Below are 6,827 nucleotides of genomic sequence, written 5' to 3' on the forward strand. Positions count from 1 at the left end.
CATTTATACCATCACGGACGTTAGTTTAATAGTGTTTAACGATGAATGCACGGTACAGAATGCAAAAATATGATTGTTAATATTTTTCGACTAATCGGTTCTAAGAGGCGAAGCAATACGCCGCTGGGACTTTGAAATATTTCGGAGCGCACCTAAAGTTCGTTATTTTGGCTAAACGGAGCGAAAATCTTCATTTATACCATCACGGACGTTAGTTTAATAGTGTTTAACGATGAATGCACGGTACAGAATGCAAAAATATGATTGTTAAAATTTTTCGACTAATCGGTTCTAAGAGGCGAAGCAATACGCGGCTGGGACTTTGAAATATTTCGGAGCGCACCTAAAGTTCGTTATTTTGGCTAAATGGAGCCAAAATCTGCATTTATACCATCGCGGACGTTAGTTTAATAGTGTTTAACGATGAATGCACGGTACAGAATGCAAAAATATGATTGTTAAAATTTTTCGACTAATCGGTTCTAAGAGGCGAAGCAATACGCCGCTGGGACTTTGAAATATTTCGGAGCGCACCTAAAGTTCGTTATTTTGGCTAAACGGAGCGAAAATCTTCATTTATACCATCACGGACGTTAGTTTAATAGTGTTTAACGATGGATGCACGGTACAGAATGCAAAAATATGATTGTTAAAATTTTTCGACTAATCGGTTCTAAGAGGCGAAGCAATACGCCGCTGGGACTTTGAAATATTTCGGAGCGCACCTAAAGTTCGTTATTTTGGCTAAACGGAGCGAAAATCTTCATTTATACCATCACGGACGTTAGTTTAATAGTGTTTAACGATGAATGCACGGTACAGAATGCAAAAATATGATTGTTAAAATTTTTCGACTAATCGGTTCTAAGAGGCGAAGCAATACGCCGCTGGGACTTTGAAATATTTCGGAGCGCACCTAAAGTTCGTTATTTTGGCTAAACGGAGCGAAAATCTTCATTTATACCATCACGGACGTTAGTTTAATAGTGTTTAACGATGAATGCACGGTACAGAATGCAAAAATATGATTGTTAAAATTTTTCGACTAATCGGTTCTAAGAGGCGAAGCAATACGCCGCTGGGACTTTGAAATATTTCGGAGCGCACCTAAAGTTCGTTATTTTGGCTAAACGGAGCGAAAATCTGCATTTATACCATCACGGACGTTAGTTTAATAGCGTTTAACGATGAATGCACGGTACAGAATGCAAAAATATGATTGTTAAAATTTTCGACTTATCGGTTCTGGATCACTGAAAAATCAAAAAAAATTATTAATTTTGATTAATTAAATTACATATGTAGTTTTATATTGTTATAGTCTCGTATTTGTTAATGTTTTGTCGTAAGAAAATGCAAAAATATCGTTTTAATGTTTTCGTCTCATCGGTTCTGGATCGCTGAAAAATAAAAAAAAAATATTAATTTTGATTAATTAAATTACAAATGGAGTTTTATATTGCTATAGTCGCTTATTTGTTAATGTTTTACCGTAAGAAAATGCAAAAATATCGTTTTAATATTTTCATCTCATCGGTTCTGGGCGGTTTTAAAATTTTTTAAAATATTAATTAAACCCATGATTTACATGAGAATGTGAATTTATTATGTCCTGCATGTTAATTTATTAATTTTCATGTATAGAACGTTATAAAATGAAAGGATATGTTCGACGATATTTTCAGTCTAAGTTTTACCGTGCCGGCGGGATGGTACGCTCTCACGGCGGTTTGCACAGGCATACGCCTGGGCGTAAGCCCATGCGTCGCCGACCTAGCGGCCGGCCGTTCGGTATTTATAGGAAGGCACTTTCGGTTCGCTCGGACCGGTCGGGAGTAGCGTCGAGCGTGTGGCTCTTTTATGACTTCGGTTGAAAAGCAGTCTACCGCTCCTCGAGAATATACTTTCTCGACTATTCTCGTTCCGGTTTTCCGTTGCGGATTATTATTAATCTCCACACAGCATTACCACGGGTCGGTGTCTAAGACCGAATGGCCCATATGTGGTGAGCCTTGTAATATAAGGCTGGTGACCTGTATGCACTTATAAATGTTGCATACTTGTACAAACTGAGCATCAACTGTCTGTAACCAAAATTGGTTAAAACTGAAAAAGTTATAAGATTGTATAAAATTTTTGAACCAAGAAAGTAGTGTTAGACGAAAATTCGTTCTATCACTTTTAGAAGGGAGACTGTTTGGAAATATTTAAAGTATAAAATACACAAAAGTCCACTGAATTATGAACAAAATTACGTCCCTGAATTTAAGAAAAGTCAAGAGGTGTCAGAAATAAAATCCTCTCTGATACGTTCAGAGAGGAAAATAAGTATGGAGAGAGGAGTAAAAATGAAAGAAGTTTTAAGGCTGGGGAAACTTCTAAAGGAGAGAGATTCCAACATATCTAATATGTACATTTAAAGCAAGTCCAAGGAACTCTCTCCGTTAATGTTTGAAAAGGTGTGTGCAGATGGAGGAGAAATGTATAAAGTACAGAGACGAGGTTGGTGGGCCCGCTCTAATGATAAAGATTATAAAATTTGGTGGCAAAATGACCAGCATGATCACTGTACGCGCTTTCTCGATTTGTATAGCATGCCACTGTCCGCGCTATCTTTTATTATATTGTCCAGCGTGTGTGGTCTACGTGCTTGCACGATGGATGCACGGCGTGAAAGTGATTTTCGTGCTTTATGAGAGGAGGAGGAGAATATTTGGCCTCTATAAGAGGTACAAAATTTATGAAATGTGTGTTACATACAAAAGAGAAATGGCTTAACGTCGATCGGTCTTACAGGGAGGGCCGACGACGAAAATTTAAATTTACAATAATAACTAAGCTCCCTGGTTGATCCTGCCAGTAGTCATATGCTTGTCTCAAAGATTAAGCCATGCATGTCTAAGTACATACCGAATTAAGGTGAAACCGCGAATGGCTCATTAAATCAGTTTTGGTTTCTTAGATCGTACAAAACATTACTTGGATAACTGTGGTAATTCTAGAGCTAATACATGCAAACCAGAATTCCACCCAGAGATGGGAGGAATGCTTTTATTAGATCAAAACCAATCGGTGGCGGACGGCTTGTCCGTTCGTCCATCGTCGGCTTTGGTGACTCTGAATAACTTTGTGCTGATCGTATGGTCATCTAGCACCGACGACGGATATTTCAAATGTCTGCCTTATCAACTGTCGATGGTAGGTTCTACGCCTACCATGGTTGTAACGGGTAACGGGGAATCAGGGTTCGATTCCGGAGAGGGAGCCTGAGAAACGGCTACCACATCCAAGGAAGGCAGCAGGCGCGCAAATTACCCACTCCCGGCACGGGGAGGTAGTGACGAAAAATAACGATACGGGACTCATCCGAGGCCCCGTAATCGGAATGAGTACACTTTAAATCCTTTAACGAGGATCCATTGGAGGGCAAGTCTGGTGCCAGCAGCCGCGGTAATTCCAGCTCCAATAGCGTATATTAAAGTTGTTGCGGTTAAAAAGCTCGTAGTTGAATCTGTGTGTCACAGTGTCGGTTCACCGCTCGCGGTGTTTAACTGGCATTATGTGGTACGTCCTACCGGTGGGCTTAGCTCCTCGCGGGCGGTCCAACTAATATCCCATCGCGGTGCTCTTCACTGAGTGTCGAGGTGGGCCGGTACGTTTACTTTGAACAAATTAGAGTGCTCAAAGCAGGCTACCTTCGCCTGAATACTCTGTGCATGGAATAATGGAATAGGACCTCGGTTCTATTTTGTTGGTTTTCGGAACCCCGAGGTAATGATTAATAGGGACAGATGGGGGCATTCGTATTGCGACGTTAGAGGTGAAATTCTTGGATCGTCGCAAGACGGACAGAAGCGAAAGCATTTGCCAAAAATGTTTTCATTAATCAAGAACGAAAGTTAGAGGTTCGAAGGCGATCAGATACCGCCCTAGTTCTAACCATAAACGATGCCAGCTAGCGATCCGCCGAAGTTCCTCCGATGACTCGGCGGGCAGCTTCCGGGAAACCAAAGCTTTTGGGTTCCGGGGGAAGTATGGTTGCAAAGCTGAAACTTAAAGGAATTGACGGAAGGGCACCACCAGGAGTGGAGCCTGCGGCTTAATTTGACTCAACACGGGAAACCTCACCAGGCCCGGACACCGGAAGGATTGACAGATTGATAGCTCTTTCTTGATTCGGTGGGTGGTGGTGCATGGCCGTTCTTAGTTGGTGGAGCGATTTGTCTGGTTAATTCCGATAACGAACGAGACTCTAGCCTGTTAAATAGACGTAACTTATGGTATCTCGAAGGCCCCCGACTTCGGTCGGTGGGTTTTTACTACCAACGTACAAACAAATCTTCTTAGAGGGACAGGCGGCTTCTAGCCGCACGAGATTGAGCAATAACAGGTCTGTGATGCCCTTAGATGTTCTGGGCCGCTCGCGCGCTACACTGAAGGAATCAACGTGTATTCCCTGGCCGAAAGGCCCGGGTAACCCGCTGAACCTCCTTCGTGCTAGGGATTGGGGCTTGCAATTATTCCCCATGAACGAGGAATTCCCAGTAAGCGCGAGTCATAAGCTCGCGTTGATTACGTCCCTGCCCTTTGTACACACCGCCCGTCGCTACTACCGATTGAATGATTTAGTGAGGTCTTCGGACTGGTGCGCGGCAATGTCTCGGCATTGCCGATGTTACCGGGAAGATGACCAAACTTGATTATTTAGAGGAAGTAAAAGTCGTAACAAGGTTTCCGTAGGTGAATCTGCGGAAGGATCATTAACAAATTAAAAATACAAGAGAAAACCTAACTGATTGGATCATTGATAAAGCGATATAAAAGTTTATTGAGCTCGGACCAAAAATTATACAAAACGAGAGAGATACAATAAATAATACCATATACATGACACAAAACACATAAATCTCGGGTTCGAGCCAATAAGAAACAAATACCAACACGCTGCGATGCGGTAAAATTACACCGACACGGTTACGTGCGGAGGTCGCTTTGATTACTCATCGCGTTTCTCCCGTCCGTTCGGAACCGCCGGCAAAAAAACTGTGCGACCAACGGCGCCAAAGAGCACGACGCCGGACCATTTCTCTCTGGCTGATGTGAATGGAAGTAAAAGACGCTTGCGTGAGGTCTCTCGACCTTTATCTCTCTAACTTATACTTATGGGTCGTCGTCTACTTGATCGGGTACAAACAAGTCGTAAGAAACAAACAAACAAACCACAAAAATACAAGTCGTAAAAAAACAAACTTCTGTTGGTTAACCTACAATATGAAGGATCGAAATGAAAGAAGGATCATATTATTACAAACCGAAAGCGAAGGATCATTAAAATTGAAATACAATATATATAAATATATAAATGTACCCGTCGTTGCGACACCCTAGTTAAATGGAAAGATATAAAAAAGAGAGAAAAGGAATACAGATGACCCGCCGTCTGATCTTTGCTAAATGATCTGGCATCACCGGAGTTTTTTTGGTCCGTGTTGCGTTCGCTCTATTCGAAATGAAACTCGCGGAGGCGAAGAATTGTTAAAAGTTTACGAAGCGTCTAGGAGTGGTTAAAACTGAGAGAGTTGAAACTACGATGTATTAGAACGAGCAACCGTCGAAACTTTGTTTTCGCGACGTTCTTTTCGTCGCTCTCGTCCCCACGCTCCTACGCTTTGGTTGTTTCTTTGCCATCCGTGTTGCGATAAAAAGATTTCTCCATTGTCCAAAAAGGACGGATCGAGATTCCTCTTCCGAGAGGGAGAGAGAGGTACTTGCGGGTAACCTGGAATCTACGAAACACGCACCGTGGTAAGATTCGTGCGTCCGCCTGATCGATGTGTGTTGTTTACGGACCGGCTGAGAAGCGACGATAGCGAGTCTTTGAAAAACTATGTGTCCATTAGTTAGACCGATCGTCGCCGGCCGTGTGTCTGTTCGAATCTCGCAACCCACGATTCAGCGACAGGACGCGCGCTCGCATTCCTTGTGTGCGTTCGTACTTTTCAAGGTTTTTAAATGTACTTTACGCCCGACCGTCGAGAGGAGCGTGCCACTGGGCGTTTCTCCGACGGTTTCCGTCCTTGGACGCGATCGTGTCGTCAACGATCGAACAAACAAACAAATACGTTGGCGACGCCCGAATTCGCTCTCCCGCACGCGCCGGGTGGGAGAGTGATGTGGGTATCGAATGTGATGCGTGTTAATAATGAAAATAACACTCTAAAGATCTAAAGAGTTTGAAATACAAAATTTTACGATTACCCTGAACGGTGGATCACTTGGCTCGTGGGTCGATGAAGAACGCAGCTAATTGCGCGTCAACGTGTGAACTGCAGGACACATGAACATCGACATTTCGAACGCACATTGCGGTCCACGGATACAATTCCGGGACCACGCCTGGCTGAGGGTCGTTTTCTTAACAAAAGACTGCTTGCGTTTGCTTCTCGAAAAAAGAGTAATTCATTTCTTTCTAAACATCTCGCCGTCGTTCAACGAAAGTAGAACGTTTCGGAGCGGGATTATCGAACGAAATTGAAAGAATGAATGAACGATAAACAAAGAAAGAGTCGCAACGTACGAGCGATAGTTGGGCAGTTCGTCGGCGTTTGTCGTGGAAACGATGTGACGAAAATCGCAACCGATACACTAAATGCAGGCCGTTAAAGGAGAGAAACAAATTTCGAAATATCTCTTCGAACTAGCGCAAGTGCGTCACGGCGCGCGAGTCGTTCGTTAAAATTTATAAACGACCGCCCGTGAAAGCACCGAGTTCTCGGAAGATAATCTATAAAGATTCTCCATCCTGCTGGAAGTTATCGGATCGGCGC

General features: G+C 43.0%; 2 non-coding genes across 2 annotated transcripts; both read left to right on the forward strand.

The window, feature by feature from the left end:
• The first annotated feature begins 2,840 nt into the window (after positions 1–2,840).
• LOC143306269 (small subunit ribosomal RNA) lies at positions 2,841–4,763 on the forward strand. The gene has a single exon (XR_013063718.1). It is a non-coding gene; the product is annotated as a small subunit ribosomal RNA (ribosomal RNA).
• A 1,492-nt stretch (positions 4,764–6,255) lies between these two features.
• Positions 6,256–6,410, forward strand: LOC143306263 (5.8S ribosomal RNA). The gene has a single exon (XR_013063712.1). It is a non-coding gene; the product is annotated as a 5.8S ribosomal RNA (ribosomal RNA).
• Positions 6,411–6,827: the final 417 nt, after the last annotated feature.

The sequence above is a fragment of the Osmia lignaria genome, unplaced genomic scaffold (genome assembly GCF_051020975.1).
Source record: "Osmia lignaria lignaria isolate PbOS001 unplaced genomic scaffold, iyOsmLign1 scaffold0005, whole genome shotgun sequence".
NCBI lineage: Eukaryota > Metazoa > Arthropoda > Insecta > Hymenoptera > Megachilidae > Osmia > Osmia lignaria.